At 37.7% G+C, this 17,576-nt stretch overlaps 2 non-coding genes across 2 annotated transcripts; one reads left to right on the top strand and one right to left on the bottom strand.

Moving 5' to 3' along the window:
* Positions 1 to 2,826: 2,826 nt before the first annotated feature.
* LOC112713162 (small nucleolar RNA R71) lies at positions 2,827 to 2,930 on the bottom strand. The gene has a single exon (XR_003158136.1). It is a non-coding gene; the product is annotated as a small nucleolar RNA R71 (small nucleolar RNA).
* A 5,689-nt stretch (positions 2,931 to 8,619) lies between these two features.
* LOC112714042 (small nucleolar RNA R71) lies at positions 8,620 to 8,727 on the top strand. The gene has a single exon (XR_003158999.1). It is a non-coding gene; the product is annotated as a small nucleolar RNA R71 (small nucleolar RNA).
* The last annotated feature ends 8,849 nt before the right edge of the window (positions 8,728 to 17,576 follow it).

Raw genomic sequence — 17,576 nt, 5'->3', positions numbered from 1 at the left:
CACTATGACCCAGAGGAACCACCTCCAATGTATGCAAATTTCCACTCACAAGATGAATTTTACTTTCAACCACAATCTTCCATGGAAGAATATTCATGTCCATCGATTCAAGAGCAAGAAGATCTTACCTATGCTTGCAATTTGGAACAAGATCGCCTCAAAGAAACAATGGACCGACTTTAAGCAACCATGTGTCAGAAGATATACTCATGGGATTCATGTCCCAAGCAAAACATGTTCAAGGATGATTGTGGAGAAGCCACCATAGAGTGTGTTGTGCAACAAGAGGAAACGTTAGATAGTGTTGAACAACCACAACCCTTCCAAGAAGAACCACCTTCATGTTATGAACCCCTCATCCAAAATAATGAACCCTCCTATCCACCCCAAGCCCCAATGGATTATCCTCTCATTTTATACCTTCATGAACAAAGAGAAATGAAAAGGGAGGTAGTAGAATCCATGGCCGCCTTAAATGAGGTGGTAAACCGATTAGCCTCCCAATGCTTGAGCACTCAAGGAACTCCCACGGCCACATGTGGAGAAACAAATGAAGATCATAGCATGAAGGAGAGATTGAAAACTTCAGTGGAAAATGAGGATTGTTACTTTGTGTTGGAACAATTGGAGGAACCTATGATTGATGAGGACAAGGAAGAAGTGGTTGAAGATTTGGGAGATGCGAAGTCTCCATGGGAATCTAAGGTCATAGAAAATCCTTCCAACAAGATTAAAGTTGGTGTTGAGGAGGAAAGTGCACATCCTCCAAATCATATTCCATATGAAGAGTTTGATGGGATAGAGCGAGAATTGAGTTCCCTTGGAATTGAAGATCAAGCATTAAATCCTCTTGGTAAAGAAGATAAAATTGATGAAAAAAGGGTTGAATTTGAGAAATCTTGTGAAGAGGTGGAGGTTCTTAGAAAAAGGAGGACGAGATACGCTTTGCCAAGACCTTTGGAAGCTCCTTTGCCTAGGTTGTCATCTACTTCTACATTTGATTTGGTAAAATTCATTTCTACTAGCTTTATTATTCCACTCGAATATGGCTTGCTTGAAACCGATGACCAACTTAGAGAACTTTGCGGGATGAAGCGTAAAAGAAAGATGTTAAGTGGTTAGCGTTGTAAATCAAGGCTCATTTTGGCTGATACTTCAAGGGTTAAATACAAGGGTTGGACTAGTGAGCAATTAGGTGGGTCTAGAAGGATGTTTGGTCACTTCATTGAGAATTCGTCTTGCTTGCCACCCAATTGGAATAATGATGAGCAATTTAAAGATGGGTGTAGAAACAATATATGGGATCTGGGAATACATGAGGATCACTTTTGGGAGCCCTTAGCTTGTGGAGAATTCAATCAAAGCTTGATGGCATTATCTTTGAAGAATAGAGCTTATTGGAGACTCAAGCATTAGTGGATGTTCCAAGATGAATTTAAGCACAAGCCACCTTGATAAGGAGCTCCCCAAAAGTCCAACTTAAGGAAAATAAACAAAAGTGCTAGGTGGGAGACACCCCACTATGGTTAAATCTTTTCATTTTCTCTTTTGTACATATTGGTAATTAGTTTAATTTCATGCTTTGATTGGTTAGTTGAGTTTAGTTAGTAGTCTAGTATGTTAAATAGGGTTTTATGGTGTTTTGGTAGCTGTTTGGAGGTTTGAAATGCTTGGCTTGGTGCAAGAACTTGGAAAAATTTTGAAAAATAGAGCACCAACCCATGCGTACGCATGCCCCACGCGTACGCGTGACCCAAGTATTTTCAACCATCCACGCACACGCTTCATCCACGCATACGCGTGGATTCAAAATTTCCACCCCTAGCCAAAAACCCGAGAGTTGTGCCTGAAGTGTGCCAACTTTGTGTCCAAGGCACAAGGCCACCGACGCGCACGTGTGCCTCACGCGTACGTGTCAATGCTCTCAATAACCTACCATATCTTTTCAATCATATCTTTTTAAATCATATCTTTTTAAATCTTGATTTCAAAAATCTTTTCTAACTTCTTATCTTTTCAAAATTGATTTTCAAAACTTTTTCAACTAATTACTATTTCTTATCTTTTTCAAAACCACCTAACCACTTTTTCACTTACAATTTTCGAAAATCACTAACCACTTTTTCAAAAGTCTTTTTAATTTTTGAAAACTCTCTCTCTCATCTTTTTCTATTTAAACACTAACACTTATCATCCTTTGATAATTCGGACCCCCTCTCTCTCTATAAGTTCGAATTCTTCTCTCTACCTCATCCTTCTATTCCTGTTTTCCTCTGACACTTCAAGAAATCTCTATACTATGACATAGAGGATTCCATACTTTCTTGTTCTCTTCTCTTTCAAATGAGTAGGAAAAAAGATAAAGGCATTCTTGTTGAAGCTGATCCTGAACCTGAAAGGACTCTGAAGAGGAAGCTAAGAGAAGCTAAAGCACAATTCTCTGGAGAGGACCTGACAGAGTTTTTTGAAAAAAGATGAAGACATGGCAGCCGAAAATAACAACAATGCCAACAATGCAAGAATGGTGCTTGGTGACTTTACTGCACCTACTCCTGACTTCTATGGGAGAAGCATCTCTATTCCTGCCATTTGACCAAACAACCATTGGAAGATCCTCATCAGTTCTTGGCTGAATTTTTGTAAATCTGTGACACTGTTAAGACCAATGGAGTTGATCTCGAGGTCTACAGACTCATGCTTTTCCTTTTTGCTGTAAGAGACAGAGCTAGTATATGGTTGAACTCACAACCTAGAGATAGCCTGAACTCTTGGGAAAAGTTAGTCAATGCCTTCTTAGCTAAATTCTTTCCACCTCAAAAGATGAGTAAGCTTAGAGTGGAAGTTCAAACCTTCAAACAGAAGGAAGGTGAATCCCTCTATGAAGCTTGGGAAAGATACAAGCAATTGATCAGAAGGTGTCCATCTGACATGCTTTCAGAATAGAGCATCATAGGTATCTTCTATGATGGTCTGTCTGAGTTATCCAAGATGTCATTAGACCATTCTGCAGGTGGATCTATTCATCTGAAGAAGACACCTGTAGAAGCCCAGGAACTCATTGAAATGGTTGCAAATAACCAGTTCATGTACACTTCTGAAAGAAATCCTGTGAATAATGGGACAACTCAGAAGAAAGGAGTTCTTGAGATTGATACTCTGAATGCCATATTAGCTCAGAATAAAATATTGACTCAGCAAGTCAATATGATTTCTCAGAATCTGACTGGATTGCAAGCTGCATCCGGTAGTGCTAAAGAAGCCTCCTCTGAAGGAGAAGCTTATGACCCTGAGAATACTGCAATGGAAGAGGTGAATTACATGGGAGAATCCTATGGAAATACATACAATTCTTCATGGAGGAATCACACAAATTTCTCATGAAAGGATCAACAGAAGCCTCAACAAGGCTTCAATAACAATAATGGTGGGAGAAATAGGTTTGGCAATAGCAAACCTTTCCCATCATCTTCTCAGCAACAGACAGAGAACTCTGAGCAGAGCCGTTCTGCCTTAGCAACCATAGTCTCTAATATATCTAAGACCACACTAAGTTTCATGAATGAAATAAGATACTCCATTAGAAATCTGGAGGCACGAGTGGGTCAGCTGAGTAAGAAGGTTACTGAAACTCCTCCTAGCACTCTCCCAAGCAATACAGAAGAAAATCCCAAGAGAGAGTGCAAGGCCATAACCATAACCAAAGTGGCCGAATGCACAGGGGAGGAAGAGTACGTGAATCCCAGTGAGGAAGACCTCATGGGATGTCCTCTGGACAAAAAGAAGATCCCCTTTGAGGAACCAAGGGAATCTGAGGCTCATACAGAGACCATAGAGATTCCATTGAACCTACTTCTGCCATTCATGAGCTCTGATGAGTATTCTTCCTTTGAAGAGGATGAAGACATTACTGAAGAGCAAGTTGCTAAGTACCTTGGAGTAATCATGAAGCTGAATGCCAAGTTATTTGGTAATGAGAATTGGGAGGATGAATCCCCCTTGCTCACCAATGAACTAAGTGCATTGGCTCAGGTGAAGATACCTCAAAAGAAAGAGGATCCTGGAAGGTTCTTAATACCCTATACCATAGGCACCATGACCTTTGAGAAGGCTTTGTGTGACTTGGGGTCAGACATAAACCTCATGCCACTCTCTGTAATGGAGAAACTGGGAATCTTTGAGGTACAAGCTGCAAGAATCTCACTAGAAATGGGAGACAAATCACAGAAACAGGCTTATGGACTTGTAGAGGATGTCTTGGTAAAGGTTGAAGGCCTTTACATCCCTGCTGACTTCATAATCATAGACACTGGGAAGGACGATGATGAATCCATCATCCTCGGCAGACCCTTCCTAGCCACCGCAAAAGCTATGATTGATGTTGACGGAGGAGAATTAATCCTTCAAGTGAATGAGGACTACCTTGTGTTTAAGGCTCAAGGATCTCCTTTTGTACACATGGAGAAGAAACATTAAAAGCTTCTCTCAATATAGAGTCAACCAAAGCCCCCACATTCAAACTCAAAGTTTGGTGTTGGGAGGCCATCATCATGCTCTGAGTATCTGTGAGACTCTATGAGAGCTCACTGTCAAGCTAGTGACATTAAATAAGAGCTTGTTGGGAAGCAACCTAATTTTTACTTATCTATCTTAAATTTCCATTTTGCATTGTTATTTTATGTTTTCTTTAGGTTGATGATCATGTAGAGTCACAAAAATAACTGCAAAAATCAAAGCAAACTCAAAAACAACATTAAAAATAGCACACACTGGAGGAGGAGCTTACTGGCGTTTAAACGCCAGTAAGGGTAGCAGAATGGGCGTTAAATGCCCAGTCTGGCACCATTCTGGGCATTTAACGCCAGAAAATGGCACCAGACTGGCGTTTAACGCCCATTTTGCTAAAGGAAGACAAACCAATTCTAGAGGCAAGAAAGAGAATGCTCCCAAAGGAAGACAAACCAATTCTAGAGGCAAGAAAGAGAATGCTCTAAAGGATCTTTGGAGTCAAGAGAGGTTCTTAACCAAAGAACATGCAGACCATTACCACAAAATAATGGGTCTAAGGTCAGTGATCCCGGAAGTTAAATTCAATCTGAAAGAAGATGAATATCCGGAGATCCAAGAGCAAATTCGAAACAGAGGATGGGAAGTTCTAACCAACCCTGAGACAAAGGTTGGAAGAAACATGGTTCAGGAATTCTACTCAAATCTGTGGCTGACAGATAAGCAGAGAATGACTGGAACTGCTTTTCATACCTACAGAACCATGGTCAGAAGGAGAATTATTTACTTCCATCTGGACAAAATAAGAGAGGTCTTCAAATTGCCTCAACTACAAGATGATCCTGAATCCTTCAATAGGAGAATGGTGAGAGCAGATAAGGGGTTGGATCAAGTTCTAGAGGACATATGCCTCCCTGGAACTAAGTGGACAACCAATTCAAAAGGTGTCCCAAACCAACTCAAGAGGGGAGATCTCAAACCAATTGCAAGAGGTTGGCTAGACTTCATTGGGCGTTCCATATGGCCCACTAGCAACTGTTCTGAGGTCACTATCAAGAGAGCAGTGATGATTCATTGCATTATGCTGGGAAAAAAAGTGGAGGTTCATCATCTGATTGCTTGTGAGATTTACACAATTGCAAACAAGAATTCCACTGAAGCCAAACTAGCTTACCCAAGCTTAATCTCTTTGCTATGTAAAGATGCTGGGGTGAGAATGGGAGTAGATGAATTCATCCCAATTGAACATCCAATCACCAAGAAGTCAATGGAAGGACAAATGCAAGATAATTCTATCAAAAGGAGGGTGCATGAGTTCCTCCTTTAACTCCCTGAAATTGACTACTGGACCCGCCTAGAAGCATCTGTTGCCAAGCTGCAAGAAGCTATGGAACAAATTAAGGAACAACAGCAGAATCAAAAATGCATGCTCTGCAAATTGCTGAAGGAACAAGAGAAGCAGGGGCGTAAGCTACAGGAGCTGAAGCGCCAGAAGCTCTCCCTTGAAGGGTCAAATACCCCACAAGTTGAGCGAGCATCCACTTCTCAAGATCAAGGTTGTTGAGTCCTAACTCTGTGATAACCTCTATCATTAGGAGTCTATTTTAGAGTCATTTAAATTTTTGTTTTCTTTTACTATTAGTCTTATCTTATGTTTATCTTTAAGTCTTGTTCTTAATTCATGATTAATAAAATTTAATGTCTATGCCTTAAAGCTATGAATGTCCTATGAATCCATCACCTGTCTTAAATGAAAAATGCTTTAATCACAAAAGAACAAGAAGTGCAGGATTTCGAATTCATCTCTGAAACTAGTTGAATTAGCTTGATGTGGTGACAATACTTTTTATTTTTTGAATGAATGCTTGAATAGTGCATATGTCTTTTGAATTTGTTGATTAAAGAATGTTAAACTTGTTGGCTCTTGAAAGAATGATGGAAAAGGAGAAATGTTATTGAGGATCTGAAAAATCATCAAATTGATTCTCGAAGCAAGAAAATGCAGTGAATTCAAAAAAAAAGAAAAAAAGAGAGAGAGATAAAAAGTGATCCAAGACAAAAAGAGTGTGCTTAAGAACCCTGGACACCTCTAATTGGGGACTCTAACAAAGCTGAGTCACAATCTAAAAAGGTTCACCCAGTTATGTGTCTGTGGCATGTATGTATCCAGTGGTAATACTGGAAGACAGAGTGTATTGGGCCACAGCCAAGACTCATAAAGTAGCTATGTTCAAGAATCATCACACTTAACTAGGAGAATCAATAACACTATCTGAATTCTGAGTTCCTATAGATGCCAAACATTCTAATCTTCAAAGGATAAAGTGAGATGCCAAAACTGTTCAGAAGCAAAAAGATACTAGTCCCGCTCATCTAATTGGGGCTAAGTTTCATTGATATTTTGGAGTCTATAGTATGTTCTCTTCTTTTTATCCTAAATGATTTTCAGTTGCTTGGGAACAAGCAACAATTTAAGTTTGGTGTTGTGATGAGCGGATAATTTATACACTTTTTGGCACTGTTTTTAGTATGTTTTTTGTACATTTTAGTTAATTTTTAGTATGTTTTTATTAGTTTTTATTTAAAATTCACTTTTCTGGGCTTTACTATGATTTTGTGTGTTTTTCTGTGATTTTAGGTCATTTCTGGCTGAAATTGAGGGACCTGAGCAAAAATCCGATTCAGAGGCTGAAAAAGGACTGCAGATGCTGTTGGATTCTGACCTCCCTACACTCAAAGTGGATTTTCTGGAGCTATAGAAGCCCAATTGGTGCGCTATTAATTGGGTTGGAAAGTAGACATCCTGGGCTTTCCAGTAATGTATAATAGTCCATACTTTGCCCGAGATTTGATGGCCCAAACCGGCGTTGAAAATCAGCTTCAGAATTCCCAGCGTTTAACGCCGGAACTGGCACAAAAATTGGAGTTAAACGCCCAAACTGGCACAAAAGCTGGCGTTTAACTCCAGGAAAAGTCTCTACACATGAAAGCTTCAATTCTCAGCCCAATCACACACCAAGTGGACCCCAGAAGTGGATTTTTATGTCATTTACTCATTTCTGTATACCGTAGGTTACTAGTTCACTATTAATAGGACCTTTTGACTTTGTATCTTGACATCATGACACATTACGCGTTTCTTATTGTATCTTCTACGGCATGAGTCTCTAAACCCCATGGTTGGGGGTGAGGAGCTCTGCTGTGTCTTGATGGATTAATGCAATTACTACTGTTTTTCATTCAATCACACTTGCTTCTATTCTAAGATATCACTTGTTCCTCAACTTGATGAATGTGATGATCCGTGACACTCATCATCATTCTCACCTATGAACGTGTGCCTGACAACCACCTCCATTCTACTTTAGATTGAGTGAATATCTCATGGATTCCTTAATCAGAATCTTCGTGGTATAAGCTAGAATTGATGGCGACATTCAAGAGAATCCAGAAGGTCTAAACCTTGTCTGTGGTATTCTGAGTAGGATTCGAGGATTGAATGAATGTGACGAGTTTCAAACTCCTGAAGGCTGGGCGTTAGTGACAGACGCAAAAGAATCACTGGATTCTATTCCAACCTGATTGAGAACCGACAGATGATTAGCCGTGCTGTGACAGAGCGCGTTGAACATTTTCACTGGGAGGATGGGAGGTAGCCATTGACAATGGTGAAACCCTACATACAGCTTGCCATGGAAGGAGCCTTGCGTACATGAAGAAGAAGATAGTAGGAAAGCAGAGATTCAGAAGATAGAGCATCTCTAAAACCTCAACCTGTTCCCCATTACTGCAAAACAAGTATTTATTTCATGTTCTTTTACTTTTCACAATTAAACCTGAGAATTATTGATATCCTAACTAAGAGTTACAAGATAACCATAGCTTGCTTCAAGCCGACAATCTCTGTGGGATCGACCCTTACTCACGTAAGGTATTACTTGGACGACCCAGTGCACTTGCTGGTTAGTTGTGCGGAATTGCAAAAGTGTGATTGCAATTTCGTGCACCAGCAGGCATCTTCTTTAGATGAAGAGATCCTCCAGCAGAGCTGTCCAATGACATCTTGGACAGTTCAGACAGACCATCATAGAAGATACCTATGATGCTCCATTCAGAAAGCATGTCAGAAGGACACTTTCTGATCAATTGTTTGTATCTTTCCCAAGCTTCATAGAGGGATTCACCTTCCTTCTGTTTGAAGGTTTGGACTTCCACTCTAAGCTTACTCAATTTTTGAGGTGGAAAGAACTTTGCTAAGAAGACATTGACTAGCTTTTCCCAAGAGTTCAGGCTTTCTTTAGGTTGTGAGTCCAACCATATCCTAGCTCTGTCTCTTACAGCAAAAGGGAATAGCATAAGTCTGTAGACCTCAGGGTCAACCCCATTGGTCGTGACAGTGTCACAGATTTGCAAGAATTCAGCTAAAAACTGATGAGCATCTTCCAATGGAAGTCCATGGAACTTGCAATTCTGTTGCATTAGAGAAACTAATTGAGGCTTAAGCTCAAAGTTGTTTGCTCCAATGGCAGGGATAGAGATGCTTCTCCCATAGAAGTCGGGAGTAGGTGCAGTAAAGTCACCCAGCACCTTCCTTGTATTGTTGGCATTGTTGTTATTTTCGGCTACCATTTCTTTTTCTTGTTTGAAGATTTCTGTTAGGTCCTCTACAGAGAGTAGTGCTTTATCTTCTCTTAGCTTTTGCTTCAAGGTCCTTTCAGGTTCAGGGTCAGCCTCAACAAGAATGCTTTTGTCTTTGCTCCTGCTCATCTGAAAGAGAAGAGAACAAGAAAATATGGAATCCTCTATGTCACAGTATAGAGATTCCTTGAGATGTCAGAGGAAAAGAAGAATAGAAGGAGGAGGTAGAAGAAGAAGAATTCGAACTTATCAAGAGAGATAGAGTTCGAATTGTTGATAGTGGAGGAGTGTTAGTCCTTAAATAGAAGAATGTGAGAAGAGGGGAAGAATTTTCGAAAATAAATTAAAAGATTTTGAAGAAATTTTGAAAAATTGAAGAATGATTTTCGAAAATTAAAGTTGGGAAAGAAATAAAGTGATTTTTTAAAAAGATTTTGAAATTAGAAATAAAAAAGATTGAAAATTATTTGGAAAAAGGTGTGATTAAGAAGATATGATTGAAGAATTATGGTTTTAAAAATATATGATTGAAAAGATATGATTGAGAAACAATTTAAAAAGATTTGATTTTTAAAATTAATGACTTGGCTAACAAGAAATTTAAAGGATATGATTCAAACATTAAACCTTTCTTAACAGAAAAGGCAACATACTTGAAATGTTGAATCAAATCATTAATTGTAGGCAAGTATTTTTGAGAATGGAAAGAAATTGATTTTGAAAATATATGATTGAAAATATATGGTTTGAAAAAGATTTGATTTGAAAAATTATGAAAACTTGAAAAAAAAATTTGAATTAAAAACAAAATCTTCCCTCTTGTATCATCCTGGCGTTAAACGCCCAGAATGGTATCCATTCTGGCGTTTAATGCCCAAAATGCTACCCTTTTGGGCGTTAAACGCCCAGCTAGGTACCCTGGCTGGCGTTTAAACGCCAGTTTTCCTTCTTCACTAGGCGTTTTGAACGCCCAGCTTTTTCTGTATAATTCATCTGATGCATGTCCTGAATCTTCAATTCTCTGTATTATTGACTTGAAAAGACACAAATTAAAAATTTTTTTGAATTTTAATGATGAGGAATAATCAAAATGAAACTAAGATCAAATAAACAATGCATGCAAGACACCAAACTTAGAAGTTTGTATACTATTGACACTAACAAATTGAGAATGCATATGAGAAACAACAAAACACTCAAGACAAGAGAATTTAAAGATCAGAGCAACGAAATCATCAAGAACAACTTGAAGATCAATGAAGAACATAATGCATGTAATTTTCGAAAATTAGAAGAATGAAGACATGCAATTGACACCAAACTTAAAATTAGACACTAGACTCAAACAAGAAACATAAAAATATTTTTGATTTTAAGATTTTATAAATTTTTTTTTGTGGTTTTTCGAAAATTGAGTGGAAAAGAAAAACAATGGTTCAAAATTCTTAATGAGAATTCCAGGAATCATTGCAATGCTAGTCTAAGACTCCGGTCCAGGAATTAGACATGGCTTCACAGCCAGCCATACTTCAACAAATCATCATGAAACTCTAGAATCCATTCTTAAAAACTCTGAAGAACAAAATAGAAATATTTTTTTGTATTTTTGAAAAATTTTCGAAAAGTAAAAAGCTTAAACATAAAATAAAATTACCTAATCTAAGCAGCAAGATGAACCGTCAGTTGTCCAAACTCGAACAATCCCCGGCAACGGCGCCAAAAACTTGGTGCAAGAAATTGTGATCATCAATGGCGCCATCAACATGGTACGCTCAATTGCAATCTAGACTCTTTATCACAACTTCGCACAACTAACCAGCAAGTGCACTGGGTCGTCCAAGTAATAAACCTTACGCGAGTAAGGGTCGATCCCACGGAGATTGTTGGTATGAAGCAAGCTATGGTCATCTTGTAAATCTCAGTCAGGCGGATTCAAATGGTTATGGAGGATTAATGATTAAAAGATAAATAAAACATAAAATAAAGATAGAGATACTTATGTAATTCATTGGTGAGAATTTCAGATAAGCGTATGGAGATGCTTTGTCCCTTCCGTCTCTCTGCTTTCCTACTGTCTTCATCCAATCCTTCTTACTCCTTTCCATGGCAAGCTGTATGTTGGGCATCACCGTTGTCAATGGCTACAGTCCCGTCCTCTCAGTGAAAATGTTCAACGCGCTCTGTCACAGCACGGCTATTCATCTGTCGGTTCTCGATCATGTCGGAATAGAATCCAGTGATTCTTTTGCGTCTGTCACTAACGCCCCACAATCGCGAGTTTGAAGCTCGTCACAGTTATTCAATCCCTGAATCCTACTCAGAATACCACAGACAAAGTATAGACTATTATATATTTCTGAAAAGCTCTGGATGTCTACTTTCTAACGCAATTGGGAGCGCGCCAATTGGGTTTCTATAGCTCGAGAAAATCCACCTCGAGTGCAGGGAGGTCAGAATCGAACAGCATCTGCAGCCCTTTTCAGCCTCTGAATCAGATTTTTGCTCAAGTCTCTCAATTTCAGCCAGAAAATACCTGAAATCACAGAAAAACACACAAACTCATAGTAAAGTCCAGAAAAGTGAATTTTAAATAAAAACTAATAAAAATATAATAAAAACTAACTAAAACATACTAAAAGCATACTAAAAATAATGCCAAAAAGCGTATAAATTATCTGCTCATCAGCCTTGCACTCTCTTTTTGGATTCTCATCAGTGTTGCTTGGGAGAGTACTCGGAGGAGTTTCAGTGATTTTCTTACTCAGCTGGCCCACTTGTGCCTCCAGATTTCTAATGGAGGACCTTGTTTCACTCATGAAACTTAAAGTGGCTTTAGACAGATCAGAGAGTAAGTTTGCTAAGTTAGAGGTGCTCTGCTCATAATTCTCTATCTGTTACTAAAAAGATGATGGATAAGGCTTGCTATTGCTGAGTCTATTTCTTCCACCATTCTTAAAGCCTTGTTGAGGCTTTTGTTGATCCTTCCATGAGAAATTTGGATGATTTCTCCATGATGAATAATAGGTGTTTCCATAAGGTTCACCCATGTAATTTACCTTTGCCATTGCAGGGTTCTCAGGATCATAAGCTTCTTCTTCAGAAGATGCCTCTTTAGTACTGTTGGATGCATTTTACCATCCATTCAGACTTTGAGAAATCATGTTGACTTGCTGAGTCAACATTTTGTTCTGAGCCAATATGGCATTCAGAGCATCAATTTCAAGAACTCCCTTCTTTTGAGGCATCCCATTGTTCACGGAATTTTTCTCAGAAGTGTACATGAATTGGTTATTTGCAACCATGTCAATAAGTTCTTGAGCTTATTTTCTTTAGGTGAATGGATCCACCTGCAGAATGGTCCAGTGACATCTTAGAGAACTCAGATAGACCATAATAGAATATATCCAGAATGGTCCACTCTGAAAGCATGTCAGAAGGACACCTTTTGGTCATCTGCTTGTATCTTTCCCAAGATTCATAGAGGGATTCACCATCTTTTTGTTTGAAGGTCTGAACATCCACTCTAAGCTTGCTCAGCTTTTGAGGAGGAAAGAACTTAGCCAAGAAGGCCATGACCAGCTTATCCCATGAGTCCAGGCTATCTTTAGGTTGTGAATACAACCATATTCTAGCTTTGTCTCTTACAGCAAAAGGGAAAAGCATGAGCCTATAGACTTTAGGATCTACTCAATTAGTCTTAACAGTCTCACAAATCTGCAAGAACTCAGTTAAAAACTGGTAGGGATCTTCTGATGGAAATCCATGGAACTTGCAGTTTTGTTGCAGTAGAGTAACTAATTGAGGTTTCAGCTCAAAATTGTTTGCTCCAATGGCAGGGATTGAGATGCTTCTTCAATCAAATTTGGAAGTAGGTGTAGTATAGTCACCAAGCATCCTCCTTGCATTATTATTTTCGGCTGCCATCTTCTCTTCCTTTTCGAAAGTTTCTGTAAGGTTGTCTCTGCATTGTTGTAATTTAGCTTCTCTTAGTTTCCTCTTCAGAGTCCTTTCAGGTTCAGGATCTACTTCAACAAGAATATTCTTGTCCTTGCTCCTACTCATATGAAAAAGAAGGGAATAGAAAATAATAATAGGGATCCTCTTTACCACAGTAGAAAGATTCCTTTATGTTAGTAGATGAAAAAGGGAATAGAAGAAGGAAAAGGTAAGAATCCAAACACAAGGTTAGGTTCAGATTCTTGAGATGAAGAGAAGTGTTAGCAAATGAATAAATAAATAGAAGAATATGAAAGGGAGGAGTTTTCGAAAAATAATTTTGAAAGATAAGTTAGTGATTTTCGAAAATTAAAGGAAGAAATAAAATTAGAATTAGAATTTGAAATAATTAATTAAAAAAAGAATTTTAAAAAGGGGTGAGGAATTTTCAAAAATTAGAGAAGGGAAAGTAGTTAGGTGGTTTTGAAAAAGATAAAAAATATTAGAACAAACAAAAAATCAGTTAGTTAGTTGAAAAAGATTTGAAATTCAATTTTTGAAAAGATAGGAAGTTAGAAAGGATTTTTGAAATCAAATTTTTGAAAAAGATAAAATTTTGAAAAAGATATGATATAAAAGATATTTTAAAAAGAATTGATTTTTAAGATTAAAATTTGATTACTTGACTAACAAGAAACTAAAAGATATTATTCTAGAATTTAAAAATTGAACCTTTCTTAACAAGAAAGTAACAAACTTCAAATTTTTGAATCAATCTCATTAATTGTTAGTAAAGTTTTTGAAATTTTGAAGTAAAGATAAGAAAAAGATTTTGAAAATAATTTTAAAATTTTCGAAAATAATAAAAAAATGAAAAAAATTTGATTTTTGAAAAAGTTTTGAAAAGATATTATTTTTAAAATTGAAAATTTGACTTGACTTATAAGAAATAGCTAAGTTTTAAAAAATTTTTGACTAAGTCAACTCAAATTTTTGAAATTTTGAGAGAAATAAGGAAAATATATTTTTTTATTTTTGAATTTTTAATGATGAGAGAGAAAAATACAAATATGACCCAAAATATGAAAATTTTGGATCAAAACCAATGATGCATGCAAGAACACCATGAATGTCAAGATGAACACCAAGAATACTTTGAAGATCATGATAAACATCAAAAACATATTTTTTGAAAAACTTTTAATGCAAAGAAACATGCAAGACACCAAACTTAGAAATCTTTCATGTTTAGACACTATAAATGCAAAAATGCACATGAAAAATATTATATAACACAAAACAAGAAAATTTAAGGATCAAACAAGAAGACTTACCAAGAACAACTTGAAGCTCATGAAGAACACTATGAATGCATGAATTTTCGAAAAATGCAAGAACAAGATGAATATGCAATTGACACAAAAAACTTAAAACATGACACAAGACTCAAACAAGAATCACAAATATTTTTGATTTTTTTATGATTTTCTTGTATTTTCTTTTATTTTTTTCGAAAAACATATAGGAAAAAGAAAATAAGAATTTCAAAAATTTTTAAGAAGAATTCCAGGAATCTTTCAATGTTAGCTTAAAACTCCAATCCAAGGGTTGGACATGGCTTAATAGCCAGCCAGCTTTAGGATATAAATCAGGCATGCAACAGCTGATACTTCATCCAACTCCATATACATGCCTTTTATGTTGACAAGTGGAAGCCTCAATCCAAAAGAATTTGGATATGGCTTTACAGCCAACCAGGCTTCAACATGTTACCATGAAACTCTAGAATTCATTCTTAAAAATTTTGAATAATTTTCGAAAATAAAAGGAGAATTTTTTTTGAAAGAATTCTTGAAAAATTTTTGAAAATAAAACAAAAAGAAAATTACCTAATCTGAGCAACAAGATGAACCGTTAGTTGTCCAAACTCGAACAATCCCTGGCAACGGCGCCAAAAACTTGATAGGCAAAATTGGGATTTCTGATAATGGCATTCATGTTCGTTCTCTCCCTAGTAATGGCGCCAAAAACTTGGTGCATGATACCATGGTCCAAACATAACTTCACAACTTCGCACAACTAACCAGCAAGTGCACTGGGTCGTCCAAGTAATAAACCTTACGTGAGTAAGGGTCGATCCCACGGAGATTGTTGGTATGAAGCAAGCTATGGTCATCTTATAAATCTCAGTTAGGCAGATAATAATTGGTTATGGAGTTTTCGAATAATAATAATAAATAAAGATAGAAATACTTATGTAAATCATTGGTGGGAATTTCAGATAGGCGTATGAAGATGCTGTGCTCCTTTTGAATCTCTGCTTTCCTACTGCCTTCATCCAATCCTTCTTATTCCTTTCCATGGCAAGCTGTATGTAGGGCATCACCATTGTCAATGGCTACATCCCATCCTCTCAGTGAAAAAGGTCCAAATGCTCTGTCACGGCACGGCTAATCATCTGTCGGTTCTCGATCATGTCGGAATAGAATCCATTGATTCTTTTGCGTTTGTCATCACACCCAACAATCGCGAGTTTGAAGCTCGTCACAGTCATTCAATCCCTGAATCCTACTCGGAATACCACAGAGAAGGTTTAGACTTTCCGGATTCTCATGAATGCCACCATCAATTCTAGCTTATACCACGAAGATTCTGATTAAGGAATCCATGAGATATGCGCCCGGCCTAAGGTAGAACGGAAGTGGTTGTCAATCACGTGTTCATAGGTGAGAATGATGATGAGTGTCACGGATCATCACATTCGTCATGGTGAAGTGCAACAAATATCTTAGAATAGGAATAAACTGAATTGAATAGAAAATAGTAGTAATTGCATTAAAACTTGAGGTACAGCAGAGCTCCACACCCTTAATCTAGGGTGTGCAGAAACTCCACTGTTGAAAATACATAAGTGATGAAGGTCCAGGCATGGCCGAATGGCCAGCCCCAAAAACTTGATCACAGGATCAAAAATATAATCTAGGATCTAGCATCCAGCATGTCTAATACAATAATAAAATGTCTTATTTATACAAGACTAGCTACTAAGGATTACAGAAGTAAGTAATTGATGCAGAAATCTACTTCTGGGGACCACTTGGTGTGTGCTTGGGCTGAGCTTGAGCTTTACACGTGCAGCGGCTTCTTTTGGAGTTGAATGCCAAGTGGTAACGTATCTTTGGCGTTCAACTCTGGTTCGTGATGTGTTTCTGGCATTTGACTCCAGAATGCAGCATGGAACTGGCGTTGAGCGCCAGTTTACGTCATCTAATCTCGAATAAAGTATGGACTATTATATATTGATGGAAAGCTCTAGATGTCCACTTTCCAACGCCGTTAAGAGCGCGCCATTTAGAGTTTTGTAGCTCTAGAAAATTCATTTCGAGTGCAGGGAGGTTAGAATCCAACAACATAAGCAGTCCTTTGACAGCCTTTTATCAGAGTTTTGCTCAGGTCCCTCAATTTCAGCCAGAAAATACCTGAAATCACAGAAAAATACACAAACTCATAGTAACGTCCAGAAATGTGATTTTACCATAAAAACTAATGAAAACATCCCTAAAAGTAACTATATCCTACTAAAAACTATCTAAAAACAATGCCAAAAAGCGTATAAATTATCCGCTCATCAGTAATCTGATACAAAGAAATGGTTTAAGTTAAGATGTTGTAAAGGTAAAAGCTGTAGAGTTTGTATAGCATGATTAAACAGAGAAAGAAAGAGGTACTGCATAATAATGTGAAAGTGATGATGAATAATGAGAATGACAATGAATGATGACAATGAGAATGATTATGTAAGAATCTACTGCAGAGAAGCAGTCAGATAGATGGTGGTACGACCACTGAGAATGCTTCCCTGGGATACTTAGCTATAATGCTATTCTGTAAGTCAGAGAACTCTTACAGAGGTATCGAGAAAACACAACTAGCATATACTCCTATAAGTCAAATGACTCTTATAGTGAGAGTGTGTGTGTGCTCTTGTAAGTCAAAGGACTCTTACAGTGAGTGTGTTGGGCAGATATAAGTTAACTAGCTCCACCATGCAAGTCAAAGGACTTTTACAGTGGGTTGCTAGTGCCGCCCTGCAAGTCAAAGGACTCTTGCAGTGGTTTGCCTCACAAGTCAAAGGACTCTTGCGAGGGGCATTGCCAACAGGGAAGCCTTACCTGGTCAAAGGACTCCGGGTAACATCGGGAGCAGGTATGTAACCGATAATGTATGCTTTCTTTGTTTGTATTCTATACATTGTGTCTGTGTTTTGTTTTCTTGTATTCTTTTGTTTGTGTTTTTCTTTCTCTTTTCTCTATTTTCTCTATTTATCTATTTATTTTGTTTACTGCTTCTCGGTATTCTACTATTTGTCTGCTAAACAACATGGAATTAATGAACTTAACTAATAACCCCCACCCTACTAAGAACTCCCCAGTTCTTACCCCTTCTCTCTCCCTTCACCCTCAGATGGAAGCAAGAGTACCCTTTCATAGTTCATTGAT

This window comes from Arachis hypogaea, chromosome 9, assembly GCF_003086295.3.
Source record: "Arachis hypogaea cultivar Tifrunner chromosome 9, arahy.Tifrunner.gnm2.J5K5, whole genome shotgun sequence".
Lineage (NCBI taxonomy): Eukaryota > Viridiplantae > Streptophyta > Magnoliopsida > Fabales > Fabaceae > Arachis > Arachis hypogaea.
Note: the sequence above shows the minus strand (reverse complement) of the source record. Positions and strands in the feature narration are given on the sequence as shown.